Source organism: Delphinapterus leucas, chromosome 2 (genome assembly GCF_059928025.1).
Source record: "Delphinapterus leucas isolate spDelLeu-1000000601 "Yukka" chromosome 2, BTC_Dleu_Yukka2, whole genome shotgun sequence".
In the NCBI taxonomy this organism is placed as follows: domain Eukaryota; kingdom Metazoa; phylum Chordata; class Mammalia; order Artiodactyla; family Monodontidae; genus Delphinapterus; species Delphinapterus leucas.
In genome coordinates, this window is record NC_143130.1 from 44944925 (window position 1) to 44963320 (window position 18396).

Genomic DNA, 18396 nt, shown 5'->3' on the forward strand with positions numbered 1-18396 from the left:
CACATACTAGGTCACAAAATAAGTCAATAGATTTAAGAGGATAGAAATTATTTCAAGCATCTTTTCTGAACACAACGGTATGAAACTAGAGATCAATCACAGGAAAAAACCGAATACATGGAGAGTAAACAACACGCTAGTAATGATCAAATCAAAGAGGAAATCAGAAAATACCTTGAGACACATGGCAATGAGAACACAACCTTATAAAATCTATGGGATGCAGCAGAACAGTTCTAAGAGGGAAGTTCATAGCGATATGGGCCTTCCTCAAGAAATAAGAAAAATCTCAACCTAACCTACCACCTAAAAGAATTAGAAAAAAAAGCAAACAAAGCCCAAAGTCAGCAGAAGGAAGGAAATAAAAAGATCAGAGAGAAAATAGAGACTAAAAAAACAACAAAACAACAATGAAACTAAGATGGTTTTTAAAGAAGATAAATCAACAAACCTCTAGTCAGCCTCGCCAAGAAGAAAAAAGAGAGGACCCAAATAAACAAAATAAGAAATGAAAGAGGAGAAATAACTACTGATACCACAGAAATACCAAAAAAAAAAAAAATACTAGAATACTATGAACAGTTACATGACAACAAATTGGATAACCTAGCGGAAATGGACAAGTTTCTAGAAATATACAGCCTGCCAAAATTGAGTCAAGAAGAAACATAATTTGAACAGAGCAGTCACTAGAAGTGAAATAGAACCTGTAAAAAAAAAAAAAAAAAAACCAAAAAACTCCCTGCAAACAAAAATCCAGTACTGGATGGCTTCACTGGGGAATTCTACCAGACATACAAAGAACTTATGCCAATCTTTCTCAAACTCTTCCAAAAGATGGAAGAGGAGGGAACAGACCCAAAGTCATTCTGTGAAGCCATTATCACCCTGATACCAAAAACAGACAAAGACACTACAAAAACAAATCACAGGCCAATATCTTTGATGAATATTGATGTGAAAATCCTCAACAAAATATTACCTTGGCAACCGGCAGTCTAGTGAGCAGGACGCATCAGGATCACCGGGCAGCAGGGACTCGTGGTATCCCCAGGCACATGGCGTGGTCCCAATCCTTCTGGTAAACATTTCTTGGCCTGGGATTGGGGCTGGGGATCAGGAACAGGGGACTTGGCAACTTGTTTTCAAACGTTCCTGAGCCAGGTACAACTGCCGGGTGGGGGCAGGGAGGCCTGATTCCTCTCCAGTATGCCTCCTGGTCCATGTTGGGCTGGTCCCAGGCACCAGAATTCACTTCAAAGTTTCACCGCAGCATCCTGCTGGGGCTGCCTTCAGCCAGCACAAGCACACTGAGGAATTTTCAGCAACAGAAAGACGTCCTTCGTATATAAACTTCTGTCAATTGGACACCCTTTGTGTGTGGAGAAAGTTTACTTTTTTTCCCCACTGCTGCTGCAATGAAAAAAAATAAGACTAATAAAAATATAGGAATATTTAAAATAAAAAAAATTAGCTAACTGAATTCAGCAATACATAAGAAGGATCATACACCCTGGTCAAGTTGAATTCATGCCAGGTTTCAAGGATGGTTCAACATGTGCAAATCAATCAGTGTGATATACCACATTAACAAAAGAAAAGACAAAACCCACATGATCATCTTGATAGAGAAAAAGCATTTGATAAAATTCAACATGCATTCATGATAAAAAAAGCTCTCACCAAGTGGGTATAGAGGGAACAAAGCAATTTATGATAACCCCACAGCTAATATGACATTCAATGGTGAAAAGCTAAAAGTCTTCCTGCTAACTAAATTCAGGAACAAGACAAGGATGCCCACTGCCATCTCTTCTATTCAACATAGTGTAAGTCGTAGCCACAGCAATCAGACAATAAAAAGAAATAATACGTATCCAAACTGACAGAGGTAAAACTCACTATTTGCAGATGACATGATACTCCATATAGAGAACCCCCAAAACTCCACACAAAAACTATTAGAGGGGAAGCGTAAGCTGGATGAAGTGAGAGAGTAGCACTGACATATATGCACTACCAAACGTAAAATAGCTAGTGGGAAGCAGCTGCGTAGCACAGGGAGAGCAGCTTGGTGCTTTGTAACCACCTAGAGGGGTGGGATAGGGAGGGTGGGAGGGAGATGCAAGAGGGAGGAGATACGGGGATATATGTACACATATAGTTGATTCACTTTGTTATACAGCAGAAACTAACACACCATTGTAAAGCAATTATACTCCGATAAAGATGTTAAAAAAAAACCTATTAATGAATTCAGGAGGGTAGCAGGATACAAGATTAATCTGTATACAAGTTTATCTGGATAAGAAATCTGTTGCATTTCTTTACACTAACAATGAAATCAGAAAGTAAAAAAACAGTCCTGTTTAAAGTCACATTAAAAAAAATACCTAGGAATAAACAATCAAGGAAGTGAAAACTATATGCTGAAAACTATAAAACATTGATAAAGGAAATTGAAGATGATTCAAAGAAATGGAAAGATAGCCCATGCTCTTGCATTGGGAAGAATTAATATAGTTAAAATGGCCATACTACCCAAAGCAATCTACAGATTTAATGCAATCCCTATCAAATTATCCATGATATTTTTCACAGAACCAGAAAAAATAATTGTAAAATTTACATGGACCCACTAAAGACCCAGAATTGCCAAAGCAATCCTGAGGAAAAAGAACAAAGCTGGAGGCATAACCCTTCCAGATTTCAAACAAAGATACAGTAATCAAAACAGTGGAGTATTGGCACAAAAACAGACATAAAGTTCAATGAAACAGAATAGAGAGCCCAGAAATAAACCCACACACCTACAGTCAATTAATCTGCAACAAAGGAGGCAAGAATATACAGTGGAGAAAAGACAGTCTCTTCAAAAATGGTGTTGGGAAAGCTGGACAGCTACATATAAATCAAATTAGAACACTTCATATACAAAATTGAACAAAATGGTTTAAAGACCTAAATATGACATGATACCATAAGACTCCTAGAAGAGAACATAGGCAAAATATTCTCCATCATACATTGTAGCAATATTTTCTTAGATCAGTCTCCCAAGGCAAAAGAAATAAAAGAAAAAGTAAACAAATGGGACCTAGTCAAACTTAAAAGCTTTTGCACAGCAAAGGAAACCACCAACAAAACAAAAAGACAACCTACGGAATGGGAGAAAATATTTGTAAACAGTGCAAATGACAAGGGGTTAATATCCAAAATATACAAACAACTCATACAACTTGATATGAAAAGAACAACCCAATCAAAAAAGGGCAGAAGACCTAAATAGACATTTCTCCAAAGAAGACATACAAATGGCCAACAGGTACATAAAAAGATGCTCAAAATCACTAATTATTAGAGAAATGCAAATCAAAACCACAATGAGGTATCACTTCACACAGGTCAGAATGGCCATCATCAAAAAGTGTACAAATAATAAATGCTGGAGAGGGTGTGGAGAAAAGGGAACCCTCCTACACTGTTGGTGTGAATATAAATTGGTGCCGCCACTATGGAGAACAGTATGGAGATTCCTCAAAAAACTAAAAATAGAGCTACCATATGATCCCGCAATCCCACTCCTGGCATATACCCAGAAAAGATGAAAACTCTAATTCAAAAAGATACATGCACCCCAGTGTTCATTAGCAGCACTATTTACAATAGTCAAGACACGGAAACAACCCAAGTGCCCGTCAATGGATGATTGGTTTAAGAAGATGTGGTATATATACACAATGAAATATTATTCAGCCATAAAAAATAATGACATATTGCCATTTTCAGCAACATGGATGGACCTAGAAATTATCATACTAAGTGAAGTAAGACAAAGACGAATATGACATGATACTATTTTTGCATGGAATCCAAAAAATAATACAAATGAATCTATATACAAAACAGAAACAGACTCACAGATGTAGAAAACTTATGGTCACCAAAGGGGAAAGGGAGAGGTGGGGGAGGAATAAATTAGAAGTATGGGATTAACATATACAAACTACTATGCATAAAATAGATGAGCAACAGTGATTTACTGTATAGCACTGGGAACTATATTCAATATCTTGTAGTAACCTATAATGGAAAATAATCTGAAAAAATATATATATACATAGCTGAATCACTTTGCTGTATACCTGAAACAACACCACATTGTATATCAACTATACGTCAATTAAAAAAAAAAAGAGTGTAGGCACAGGCAAGACATGCCGCTGGGCAGTGTCTGTGATCTGATCTCAAGGGGCCCCTCGGTGGGCAGCCCAGTGGTTGGGTGAGGGCACCTCTGCTCTATACCTCAGCAGTGTGCAGGCCCCCAAAACCGAAACTGGGCTTTAACACTGAATTAATGCTTCAGGTGCTGAAGTAGGGGTATTACAGCACATTTCTCATAAAATTGATCATCACCTGAATGAGTGAGTGGATCTCAAAAGTATGGTGCTGGTAGAAGAGCCAAGAGCAGAGATGCCCTTCACGGCCCCCAGGCCCAGCCCCGGGAAGGACACCCTGGCTACATCACACTGTCCACTCCTGCTGCAGTGGTAACAGCCAAGGCAAGCACCACTTCCTCCCAGGCCTGATATCTGGTCACTTGAGTTCAGCCTCTGGTTGGGCTGCTATAGAAACAGCCCAGACAGAAAGTAAGGGTGTATTTCTCGTTTATGCAGCCGTGACGTGAGTGTAAACAAGCCAAGGCTGGAGTGGCTGCATAGGGTTGGCTGGAGCCTCCTTCTATCTTGTGGCTCTGCCAGCTTCCATGCAGGCTTCCACCTCCTAGCCCAACATAGCCACTTAGCCCCTGCCATCTCATCTACATTCCAGCCAGAGGGAAGGGAAGAAGATGACATGACTAGCAAGCCTCTTTAAGGACACATAACTTCTGCACACTCCCAAGGGAGGCTGGGAAGTGTCAGTAAACCTCTATTGCTGCGCAAAGGGGAGGGAGGCTATCGAGAGACAATAGCAGCCTCTCCATCTTTCCACCTGGTGTGGAGTGGAACCTGCCTACACCGACCTGCTCCCCCCTTCTCTGAGCTGGGGAAGCGGGACATGCGTGCCCAGCTATCAGGCCACTTCAAGAGCCTGGCCCTTGCGTGCGTACTAGCATTTGTCATCTGCAACTCCGCTGCCCCCTGACCAGTGCTTTGCATAACTGCCTCCTTTAATCTTCACAGTGACCCCCTGGGAGGTGGGCATCTTTGTCCTCTTCCTGCTGGTGAGGAAACAGGCCAAGAGGTTAAAGCTGCTCACCACAGGCTCACACTGGTAGGAGGCACCAGGCTGCAATGGGCAGGCAGAACGTGGTCTCGGGCTAGGCCCGCTGGGTTTGGGTCCCAGCTCTCTGATCTGTGTGCAGGCTTGGATAAACCATTTGATTCTCTGATAGAGGTTTAACAATGGTCAAGTTCTGTAAAGCACTAAACACCTGGAGAGCCCTGGGTACAGTGGGAATGGCCACCACCATTGCAGTGAGTGGGATTCACACCCAGTCACTGACCCACTGGCTCCTTGGCTTCCCAGGGGCCAGACCGACTCTAGGGTGAGAGAGGGAGCTTTCCCATCAGTGATGGGGCAAGGGATCCTGGGGACCTCGGTCCCAAGAGGACCAGCAGAGCTTTCATGGGTTGTGGCTCCCGACGCAGGAAACAGGACAGGCCACCTGGAGGGTCAGCGTCCCTGGAGACGCTGCGTCTCCCAGGGCGAGGAGGGGCACTGACTTCCTCCCCTAACTGCTCTTCAGCAAGCCCTCCCTGGTCCAAAGGGCCTTCCCGGCGGTTCTGGGCACTTTCTCCGTAAGAATCTTTGCCATCGACATCTTTGTCCCAAGCATTTTCACTGCCTAACTAATTGGCCATAAGGCAATTTTGCTGTAAAAGATAAAGTAACTGGTTGACAGTTTGGTTTCACTTCTCCATTAACACAATACTCCCATTTACATATTACATAAATCTTAGGAATTTTCAGGAACCTCTGGCATTTAGCATTTTCATAATAGCCTTATACAGTGACGGGTAGATGCAGGGGTCTTAAAATAGTGGATGATAACCATTATGTATGTGGACGTGATAGGAAATATGGTGATGAAACTTACTGGAAGTGTGAAATAACAAAGTGTAAAGCCACACTGCCTGCTATACTAGGAAATGATAACATATCAGTTCGTAAATCCTTCGGTGATTTGAAGGCCCAGAGTTGAACCCACGTTTCCCGTCGAACTTTGGAACGTCTATCAGCAGACATATGACAAAATGCCAAAAAACAGAAAAGCAGTGAAAGAGGCTTTCACAACACAACACAGAGCTCAGCTATGAATATGCTCTTAGTACTTGGAAAACATACTTTCTTAATGAAGGAAGAAATTTTAATGAAAAAGTGTGATGTCAACAAAACAGATGAACCAGCAAATAAAAATATGTATAAAACACTATGACTTGGAGGACAAGGGCTTAGATACAACTCACAAAATAAAATCAGTTTTTTGTGCAGTATTGCCATGAATCTACACACATTTTAAATGTATTTAAATGTTTTATATTTCACAACGCTTTTAATTTTGTTATTCATTTCTCATATTTTATTACGTTCTTTTAAACATTCCTCTCTTATTTTTCATTATTTTATCTTTTACAGCAAAATTGCCTTATGGCCAATTAGTTATGTGGTGAAAATTCTTACAGCAAAGATGTGTAGGGTGAAAGTACTGGATATGCTTCCTGGTACACCCGAGCCTGTAAATCATAGTGGGGAAAGAAGGAGCTTTTTTTTAAAAAATTGAAGTATAGTTAACTTCTAATATTGTGTTAGTTTCAGGTGTACCTCAAGGTGATTCAGTTACACATATATATATGTATATATCTATATATTTTTTCGATTCTTTTCCATTATAGAAGGAGCCTTTTGGGACTTCCCTGGCGGTCCAGTGGTTGAGACTTTGCCTTCCAATGCAGGGAGTGTGGGTTCCATCCCTAGTTGGGGAGATAGGATCCCACATGCCTCGGGGCCAAAGAAACCAAAAACAGAAGCAATATTGTAACAAATTCAATAAAGACTTTAAAGAAAAAAAAGGAGCCTTTTAAGCAGCGATTGTCTTTAATAAGTGCAGCTTGGAAAGAGCTTTGGTTCCTCTCGGTGGGTATTTAGCACAGCAAGAAACTTGTAAACTCCATCCTGTCCCAGCCCCCCAGCCCCTATGGCTCCACCCACTAGCCTCTCTCCTTCAGGAGGGGGAACATTCTTTTTTTTTTGGCTGCGTCAGGTCTTAGTTGCAGCACGCGGGCTCTCTAGTTGTGGCACATGGGCTTAGTTGCCCCGCGGCATGTGGGATCTTAGTTCCCTGACCAGGGATCGAACCCACGTCCCCTGCATTGGAAGGCAGATTCTTAACCACTGCACCACCAGGGAAGTCCCTGGAGGGGGAACATTCTTGAAACACACAGGTGGACTTCTTGATGGGGGCCAGTCTCCTGCTGCCTTCCTGCCCCTCCAGCAGCCGGGCCAGAGCCAGCCACCTGACCTCTAGTCCCGGGCCCACGGCACCTGCTGGAGTGGCCCTGCCCAAGCCAGGCAGGTTGGGGAGACTCTCCAGCACGGATGCTCACTTGCCTTGTTGGTGCCTAGGGCTTGGGTTCTGCCTTATTAGCCATCAAGATGAAGCCTGGAGAGACCCCAGGCCTTCTTAAACTGGGGTTCGGGATCAAATTCAGGGGCCCATGCACTTGGATGGGAAAGAATTACACCCTTATTTTCAGGAAACTCTGACATTTAGCATTTTCTTCAACTAGGAAATAGGCAACCACTCCACCGGTATCAGCAGTCCCCAGGTTGGTGTCTCTGGGTATTTTCCTATGACACTACAGTCATAGATATCTTGAAATACTACATACACTCATTACCAATTCAAATTACAGTGATTCTTAGACCAGCCACTAGATCGCCTTACTTAATGTGTTAATAAAGGAGCATGGATGCTACTATTAATATAACATTTTTTTTTAGTATTTTTTAGGTGTTATGGGTTGAATTGTGTTCCCCAATTCATACGTTGATGACTTAACGCCCAGTTCCTCAGAACGTGACCTTCTTTGGAGACAGGGTCCTTGCCGATGTAATTAGTTAAGACGAGCTCACACTGGCCCCTAATCTGTTATAACTGGCGTCCTTAGGTGGAGGGGAAATTTGGACACGGACATGCACACGGCAACACATGTGAAGACTAGAGTTATGCCACCACAAGCCAAGGAACTGTAAGCAGACAGGAGAGGCCTGGACAGACCCTGCCCTGGTGTGAAGATAACGGGTCCTGCTGACACCTTGATCTTGGGCCTGCAGCCTCCAGAGCTGTGAGATGCTAGGTTCCTGCTGTTTAAGCTACCCCATCTGGGGTACTTTGTTATGGCAGCCCCAGCAAACTCATACTACAAGCTTCCTTTGCTGGCCTGGGTGTTATATTTTACGTATTTAAAAACATTCCCCCCGAGCAGTCCACAGAGGGGTCAGAGCACAGAAAATGTTAGAAAGCCCTGATCCAGGGTGAGCCGAGGGGCACAGAGTCCCACACAGAGCTAGAGGGTCCCATCTGGACAAGAGCCCGCGATCCCGGCTCACTGCGGGATGTCCAGCAGCTACGGCCTCTGCAGGGCCCTCAGCCCAGGCCCCAGCAACCCTCCTGCCCCCCTGGCATCCTGGTCCAGGAGGGCCAGGGTCTGCCCAGCCTCAGGTCCATTCCAGGACCCTAATGGGCAGGACTGGGCAGGCACTGGGGTGGGCCACCCTCACGGGCAGCAGGGTCACTCTCTTCCCCGCCGGCTCGTGTGGCACTGCCCCAGGGGCCCCAGCCAGACTTCAGGTTATGTGCCCGAGCGCCAGCCACTCCATCCAGGGGTCCCAGAGCTGTGCTCACACACTGAGCCTTCCCCTCCTGACCCTCTGCGCTCCCAGGCCATGGCTGCAAGAGCCGCTCCTGGGTTCCCTTCCAGCCTTATCCTCCCTGACCACAGGAGGCCAGTCCTGGACCCTGGGTCAGAGAAGTGCCAGCTGTGACTGCTGGGAGCCCTGAATACCGTGTATGGATCTGTAATGGGTGCACGGAGGCCAGGATCCCATTTCCCAGATCGAGGACGTGAGGACCAGCCGGAGCCACAAGCTCCTCCCCAGACGGCCAGGGCAGAGCCTGCAGGTGGGATCGTGCTGCATCCCTGTGGCCCATCATCCTTCTGTATCCACTCACCTGGCCTCCAGTTGCTCACCCGAGCCAGGGATCTCCCGCCACCTTTGTAAGAAATGATTGTAAAAGATCTAAACGGAGGAGGGGAACTAGTTCACACCACGTGCTCTTCACCTCCTCTAGATACATGTCCATCTGATGCCAGGCCCTGGGATAACCTTCTGCAGGACCAGCTTTCGTACCGTTTGGCTTTTGTGTGTCTCCACGGCCCGCTGCTCCATATAGACAGGACCCCGTGGCTCTCACACACTCTGGCCTTGGACCAGACACTTAAGGTCCCTGTGCTTCAACTGCCACGTGTGTAAAAACAGAAAACGTCATGAGTGGCCATGTCACCGGGTCCTTAGGAGAACTGAACACAAATGAGTCTTAGACACTCAAAGTCCTAAGACAGTGCCCGGCACTCAGGAAACACTCAGCAAAGGTGGGCCATCATTATCCTTTCCTTGTGGTTCCTGTTGGCCGAGCGCGATGGCCTTCCCTTGTGCCGAGATTCCACCACAGCTCAATCTGTCCCCCTGCACGTGCCCATGGGGCCGATTCTTATCTGTGGTTTCTAGGTTAGTGGTTATCAGATGAATCACCATGAACATTTTTGCACACATCACTTTTTCCTTCTCCTGTCAATGTTTTGGGCCATATTATACCCCAGAGTGGTTTTGGAGGTCAGAGTGCCATGTAGTTTTAATGGAGAAGACACAGGCTTTGAGGTGAAAGGGCAGGGTCTGCACCAGAAGAAACTCCAGCTTCAAAGCCAAGCGGATCCAGACTGAAATCTGGCATCGCTCCCCTCAACAGCCTCGCCTTGGGCAAGATATTGTCTGAGACTTTACATCATCTGTAAAATACAGAATCCTTTCACCTACCTGGAATGATAATTAAAGGGCTTTAAATAAGAACATGTGTGTTTCCATTCCTTAAAAAACAGTTGCTTGGGAGAGATCTGGGGGTGAGGAGGGCCCTCTCAGCCTCAGGCTCTGAGGGGAACTTAGGATGCCCTTGGGACACAGACCTCGGGCCCTCCAGCTATCCAAGGGAGACTGCTTGTCACCTGGAGCCCCAGGTGTCTCTGCCTTGTCTAGTTTAGGGCATTGTTTTTCAGGTAGGCTACAGAGGCCAGGGGTTGCCTTCAGAAGAAAGCTGAGCAGAGCAAAGCAACAGTACCTGCGTGGGAATGGGGAGCCTCGGCACCGAGTGTGTGGGCCTGGATGGAATTTCCTCAGGGAGAATTTGGGATTTGATTAAGAGAGCCTGGGGAGTTTGTGCCCATGTCCAGGGCGACCAGCTGTCCTGGTTTGCCTGGAACTGAGGGTTCCCAGGATGTGGGAAAGTCCCATAGAGACCAGGACAGTTGGTCACTCTTCCCGTGGCCCCTCTGGTGTCCCCTGGCCTTCCCGGCCCCCTGGGCTGCGGGAGACTTGCTCTGGGCCTGGGGCTGAACTGGGCGCTGCAGCTGGACGTCAGGGCCCTGGGTTCACAGCAGAGAAGGGGAGCAGCGGCTCTTTCAGACTCCACACATCAGCAGTGCGCCATCGGGCAACCTCACTGCCTTTCAGATCCTGCATCTGTAAAGAGGGCTGGTCAGCCCTTCACAGGGTTAATTACACACATTCTAGTCTGAACGTGCCCAGGGGGCAGTCCCCGCAGGCAGGCGCTCAGTAACTGGTTTGTTGAGTTGAATTGGGTAAGACTGGACCATTTTCCTGGCCCTTCTGCAGCTAATGGAGAGGAGGAGCCTTGCTGTGGGATCCCAGAAGAAGCTTCCAGACACCCCTGCACTGTACAACCAGCTAATTCATCTGATGTATGGGGCACCAACCCCAAGCCAGGCACTGGCTCCAGTGGGTTCCCATCCCGCCAGGGTCCAGCCCTCCCTGTGGGTGACAGGCCCCGCCCACGTGCTCACATCACGTCTCCGCCCCCAGCCAGGCCCCCGTGGCTTTAAAGTAGTTTGCAGGTAGACTTGTCACTGCTTCACCTGTAACACCCAGGGTGGTCCCGCCCAAGCAGCCCCGCCGTGGTGAGGAACCAGGAGAGGAGGGACAGCTCGCGTCCCCACCCCCAAGACTCATCCAGACACCAGCACTGAGGGGGAGGCAGGCTCTGAGACTGGACAGCTTCTTTGCCACACAGTAGCTCATTTCAGCTTTGTAATAACTTTGAGACAGTCCTACCTGTGTCCGCTTCACAGAGGGGACGCTGGTGCTCTGGGTCACATCTCCACACTCCTATGAGGGTCTTGTCTCTTCCTCTCTCCAGCTCCCTGCTTCCCAGGGAAAGACACGAGATTTTAACACAAGAGAAGAAACGATACCCCAAACCCCAGGCCGCTGAGTTCGGCTGGGAAGTCATGACTCTAAGACGGGCCGGCTGAGGCTCCAGCTGCCCCTCTGCTCTCCAGGCTGTGCACTGATGCTCTGGGTGATGCTCCGGGTGGGTCACGCCGTCCTGGCTGCCTCTGGCCTCTCAGACTCAGCACAAGTCTGAGCTGTGCTCCGGGGTACCGGTCAGGCCTCCCAGACGGTGTGCATTGTCCCCACTGGCTGAGCCCTCAGGGTGCACAGCACAGGGTAGGAGGGACACACTGGGAGTGAGGCCAGCTGGGGCCCAGGTCACAGCCCGCCTTGAATGTGGTGACCCTCCTCCAGAAGGTCCCTTTACTCCTCAGGAGAATAAAGAGGTTACAGATTTCCTTCAACAATGTCCACGTCCTCTGCCCCACGTAAGGTTCCAACTGAGTAATTTTTGTGTATGTATTAGGAAAACCATTATTAGGAAGGAAAAAACATTCCAGAATTTTGGGGGTGGTGGGTCAAAGGAAACTCCATTAGAAATACATGTTTCCCTTTGAGCCCTGGCTGCCAGGAAGCCCCGAGCCAACTGGGAGGCTGAGCACAGAGGCCATGATCTCCCTCTTCTTGGCACACCTGCTTCCCCCTCCTGACACGGCCCGGATTTTCATTTCACGAGCCAATAGTTACTGCAATCACAGGACCTCAGCTCCTGCTTGGAAAGTGTGCAGAGTCTTAAGAAACTTGCTCTGGCTCCTGATTCTGAAACTTTTCTCCGAGGGAGACTGACTGCCTCCAAGAAGAGGGATGTCCTGTGTTGCCGGCAGCCCCGTCCCCTTCAGGCCCAGGCCTCCGTCTGGCGCTGAGAGAAGAGTGTTTGGGTCCATACTGTGCACAGCGCACACCCAGCATCGAGGGGCCGGGCCGCCGCTTGGGGGTCTTCTCCCAGGAGACCTCGCGGGTCACGCAGTGTGAGCAGGTGTCAGGGCGAGCAATTCGGGGGGCCTCTCTCTCCAGGTAAAAGCTGGGGCTCCCAACTCTGGTGGTGATGGGAAAACAGCCGGAAGTCCCGTCAGGAGAAGTAGCTGGTCCCCAACCCCAGGGAAGCTTTGGGGCAGACGCTTTTCCCCTGCTCCTCTTTTCACACCTCCCTGCCTCCATCTCCTTTCATTCCACAAAAGAAAGACACAACTCTCCCCCCTCCTGAAACTCATTATGCTGCATGGTCCAGAGTACAAAATCTGCAGAGCCTCCAAGAGGTGCGTTAAAAAACAGCCAGCACTGAGGACGAGGTTGACAGCAAAGCACAAGTTTATGAAAGAAGCCCGTGCCTTTGGAATTCAACTGACAAAAGCATGGCTGGGTTCCCCATCTTTGTGTGTCTGTCTGTCCACACATCGATCCATCCATCCATCTGTCCTAGTTACCTCCCTATCTATCTACCTCTCTATACAATTCTTGGCTTGAATCATAATTCAAAAATGAGAGTGTTGTCACTGGGATGTAGGTTAACAATTTTTATTTAACTTTAAAAAACAAAATCAAACATTTTCTGGTGGAAACAAATTCCGAATTGACCAGTTTGCCAGTAAGGATTGGCTTTGCTAATTAGGTTACATGGTGGACATTTTCTATGAAGCAAACAGCTTAAATCTGCAGCCCTAAATCTATTTAAAGCACGTAAATACTGTGTCCCAAATTATATATTTTGTAACTATTAAACTTGTGATACAATTTTAGAAATCAACTTCAAAATGCAAGATTGTTTTGCAATTATTTTCGGGAGGACACGTGACCCCAAAAGCCTGCTGATCACTGTCTGGGCCTGCCCTGTGCTGGGACAGGGCTCAGGTGAATTGCTCTCTGCCTCTGGGCCCACGTGGAGCTGAGGCCTGGATGCGGAGGAAGAGGCACTGGCATTGAGGCCATTCCCAAAGCTGGCCCGAGACCTTCTCAGCACCTGGGGCCACCAGGGCAGTGAGAGGCAGGAATGTGAGGAATGAAGGGCTTCCCACAGGTTCCCCACCCAGGCAGAGTGCTGGTTCTGAAGGTCCCTTCCAGAGAGGCCAGGCCAGGACCAGCGGAGGATGGGGGTTTGGAAGCCTGTCCCAGCTGGGGCAGAAGAGGCGCCCCTGCAGCCAGAAAGGCTCAGAAGGATCATCTGGGATTCCACTGTTTGGAATAAATTTACTGCATCATTGAACATAAAAGGCTATGTGGCCATTAAATATTTAATAAGTATTTAATGACTTGGAAAGATGCTCAGGATATATTACCAAGTGGAAAAAAAAGCAGGGTTACCCCATTTTGTGAACTAAAGTGTGTGTTCATAGAAAAGAGATTGGAAGGATATATCATAATGTGAATTCTGCTTGTTTCTAGATGCTCACTGTAGGTGATTTTTAGAAACAGCTTTATCGGGTATAATAGATATACAATCAATTTCATGTATTTAAATTGTACAATTTTATAAATTTTGAGATACGGATACATCTGTGAAATCATCACAATCACTGTCGTGATATATCCATCACCGACGAAACTTTCCTCCTGCCTCCTTGTTAATATATATATTTTATTGAGATAGAATTCACATACTGTACAGTTCACTCACACCAAGGGTACAATTCAATGGCTGTTAGTATATTCACAGAGTTATGCAACCATCATCAGAATCTATTTTAGAACAATTTCATTCCCCCCAAAAGAAACCCCATCCCCATGAGTAGTCACCCCCCTTCCCTGCCAACAGTCCTGGGCAATCATTGATCTACTCTGTCTCCATGCATTTGCCTATTCTGGACATTTTGTATAAATGGAATAACACAAAATAATAAATGGAGTCCTTTGTGACTGGCTTCTCTGACTTTGCATGATGTTTTCAAGGTTCATCCTTGTAGCAAGTATCAGTATACAATGATTAACCACTTGAGAAATTGTCAGAAGATTTTCCAAAGCAGCTGCACCATTTTACATTCCCAGGAGCAGTGTATGAGGGTTCTAATTTCTCTACATCCTCCTCAACACTTCTCTGTTTTTTTTTTTTATTATAGCCTTCCTAGTGAGTGTGAATTGATATCTCATTTTTTGTGTGTATGGTTTTGATGTGCATTTCTCTGATAATTAACGATGTTGAGCATCTTTTCATATGCTTATTGGCTGTTTATATATCTTCTTCGGAGAAATGCCTATTCAGATGCTTAGACCATTTTAAAATTTGGTTGTCTTTTTATTATTGAGTTGTAACTGTCCTTTATATATTCTAGATAAAATTCCCGTGTCAGATTAATGATTTGCAAATATTGTCACCCATTCTGTGTGTTGTCTTTTCACTTTCTTGATGGTATCTTATGAGGCACAAAAGTTTTAAAATCTGATGAAGCCCAGTTTATGTATTTTTTCTTTTGTCATTGGTGCTTTTGGTTTCACATCTAAGAAGGCTTTGCCTAACCCAAAGTCACGAAGATTTGATCCCATGTTTTCTTCTTAGCTCTTATAGTAGGTCTAGCATTAATTCTGAGTTAGTTGTTATGTGTGGTGTGAGGAAGGGGGGGGGTCTAAATTCACTCTCTTCATGTACATAACCCGTTGTCCCAGTATGATTTATTGAAAAGACTGTTCTTTCCACATTGAAGAGTCTTGGCACCCTTGTCAAACATCAGTTGACCATAAATGTGAGAGTCTATTTTTGGACTCTCAATTCTATTCTACTGGCATAAGGATAGATCTCCATATCTACCCTTAAGCCAGTAATACACTGTCTTGATTACCATAGCTTTGTAGTGAGTTTTGAAATTGGGAAGTGTGAGTCTTCCAACTTTGCTCTTCTTTTTCAAGATTGTTTTAGCTATTCTGGGTCTTTTGAATTCCCATATGAAGGTTAGAATCAGCTTGTCAATTTCTGCAAGGAACCATCTGGGCTTTTGATACGGATTGTGTGAATCTGTAGATTAATTTGGGGAATATTGGCATCTTTATTTATTTATTTATTTATTATACAGCAGGTTCTTATTACTTAACCATTTTATACATATTAGTGTATATATGTCAATCCCAATCTCCCAATTCATCCCACTGCCACCACCCGCCCCTGCCACTTTCCCCCCTTGGTGTCCATACGTTTGTTCTCTACATCTGTGTCTCTATTTCTGCCTTGCAAACCAGTTCATCTGTACCATTTTTCTAGACTCTACGTATATGCATTAATATATGATATTTGTTTTTCTCTGACGTACTTCATTCTGTATGACAGTCTCTAGATCCATCCACGTCTCTACAAATGACCCATTTTCATTCCTTCTTAAGGTTGAGTAATATTCCATTGTATATATGTACCACATCTTCCTTATCCATTCATCTGTCGATGGGCATTTAGGTTGCTTCCACGACCTGGTTATTGTAAATAGTGCTGCAATGAACATTGATGTGCATGTCTTTTTGAATTATGGTTTTCTCTGGGTATATGCCCAGTAGTGGGATTGCTGGGTTGTAAGGTAGTTCTATTTTTAGTTTTTTAAGGAGCTTCCATACTGTTCTCCATAGTGGCTGTATCAATTTACATTCCCACCAATAGTGCAAGAGGGCTCCCTTTCTCCACACCCTCTCCAGCATTTGTTGTTGGTAAATTTTCTGACGGTGCCCATTCTAACTGGTGTGAGGTGAAACCTCATTGTAGTTTTGATTTGTATTTCTCTAATAATTAGTGATGTTGAGCAGCTTTTCATGTGCTTCTTGGCCATCTGTATGTCTTCTTTGGAGAAATGTCTATTTAGGTCTTCTGCCCATTTTTGATTGTTTGTTTGTTTTTTTTAACCTTGAGCTGCATGAGCTGTTTATGTATTTTGGAGATTAATCCTTTGTTGATTCATTTGCAAATATTTTCTCCCATTCTGAGGGCTGTCTTTTCGTCTTGTTTATAGTTTCCTCTGCTGTGCAAAAGCTTTGAAGTTTCATTAGGTCCCATTTGTTTATTTTTGTTTTTATTTCCATTTCTCTAGGAGGTGGATCAAAAAAGATCTTGCTGTAATTTATGTCAAAGAGTGTTCTTCCTATGTTTTCCTCTAAGAGTTTTATAGTATCCAGTCTTACATTTGGGTCTCGAATCCATTTTGAGTTTATTTTTGTGTATGGTGTTAGGGAGTGTTCTAATTTCATTCTTTTACATGTAGCTGTTCAGTTTTCCCAGCACCACTTATGGAAGAGACTGTCTTTTCTCCATTGTATATCCTTGCCTCCTTTGTCATAGATTAGTTGATCATAGGTGTGTGGATTTACCTCTGTGATTTCTATCCTGTTCCATTGATCTATATTTCTGTTGGTGTGCCAGTACCATATTATCTTGATTACTGTAGCTTGGTAGTATAGTCTGAAGTCAGGGAGTCTGATTCCTCCAGCTCCGTTTTCTTCCCTCAAGACGGCTTTGGCTATTTGGGGCCTTTTATGTCTCCATATAAATTTTGAGATTTTTTGTTCTAGTTCCATAAAAAATGCCACTGGTAATTTGATATGGATTGCACTGAATCTGTAGATTTCTTTGAGTAGTATAGTCATTTTCACAATATTGATTTTTCCAATCCAAGAACATGATATATCTCTCCATCTGTTTGTGTCATCTTTGATTTCTTTCATCAGTGTCTTATAGTTTTCTGAGTACTGGTCTTTTACCTCCTTAGGTAGGTTTATTCCTAGGTATTTTATTCTTTTCGTTGCAATGGTGAATGGGATTATTTCCTTAATTTCTCTTTCTGATCTTTCATTGTTAGTGTATAGGAATGCAAGAGATTTCTGTGCATTAATTTTGTATCCTGCAACTTTACCAAATTCATTGATTAGCTCTAGTAGTTTTCTGGTGGCATCTTTAGGTTTCTCTATGTATAGTATCATGTCATCTGCAAACAGTGACAGTTTTACTTCTTTTCCAATTTGTATTGTTTTTATTTCTTTTTCTTCTCTGATTGCCATGGCTAGGACTTCCAAAACTATGTTGAATAATAGTGGTGAGAATGCACATCCTTGTCTTGTTCCTGATCTTAGAGGAAATGCTTTCAGCTTTTCACCATTGAGAATGATGTTTGCTGTGGGTTTGTTGTATATGGCCTTTATTATGTCAAGGTAGGTTTCCTCGATGCCCACTTTCTGGAGAGTTTTTAACATAAATGGGTGTTGAATTTTGTCAAAAGCTTTTCTTGCATCTACTGAGATGATTATATGGTTTTTATTCTTCAATTTGTTAATATGGTGTATCACATTAATTGATTTGCATATATTGAAGAATCCTTGCATCCCTGGAATAAATCCCACTTGATCATGGTGTATGATCCTTTTAATGTGTTGTTGGATTCTGCTTGCTAGTATTTTGTTGAGGATTTTTGCATCTATATTCATCAGTGATTTTTGTCTGTAATTTTCCTTTTTTGTAGTATCTCTGTCTGGTTTTGATACCAGGGTGATGGGTGTCCTCGTAGAATGAGTTTGGGAGTGTTCCTTCCTCTGCAATTTTTTGGCAGAGTTTGGGAAGGATGGGTGTTAGCTCTTCTCTAAATGTTTGATAGAATTCACCTGTGAAGCCATCTGGTCCTGGACTTTTGTTTGTTGGATGATTTTTAATTACAGTTTCAATTTCATTACTTGTGATTGGTCTGCTCATATTTTCTATTTCTTCCTGGTTCAGTCTTGGAAGGTTATACCTTTCTAAGAATTTGTCCATTTCGTCCAGGTTGTCCATTTTATTGGCATAGAGTTGCTTGTAGTAGTCTATTATGATGCTTTGTATTTCTGCAGTGTCTGTTGTTACTTCTCCCTTTTCATTTCTAATTCTGTTGATTTGAGGCTTCTCTCTTTTTTTCTTGATGAGTCCGGCTAATGGTTTATCAA

General features: G+C 44.4%; 1 protein-coding gene across 6 annotated transcripts in view; it reads left to right on the forward strand.

Annotated features, from left to right (window-relative positions):
* The window catches only part of KLHL25 (kelch like family member 25), a 68722-nt gene extending 58544 nt beyond the window's left edge, over positions 1–10178 (forward strand). For 4 of the 6 annotated variants that reach the window (XR_016392014.1, XM_089906840.1, XM_089906838.1 and 1 more), the window contains one exon: positions 1–10178. This exon is cut by the window's left edge. The gene's annotated coding sequence lies outside the window, so the exon portion shown is untranslated. The other 2 variants (XR_016392016.1, XM_089906839.1) reach the window with 2 other exon arrangements.
* Positions 10179–18396: the final 8218 nt, after the last annotated feature.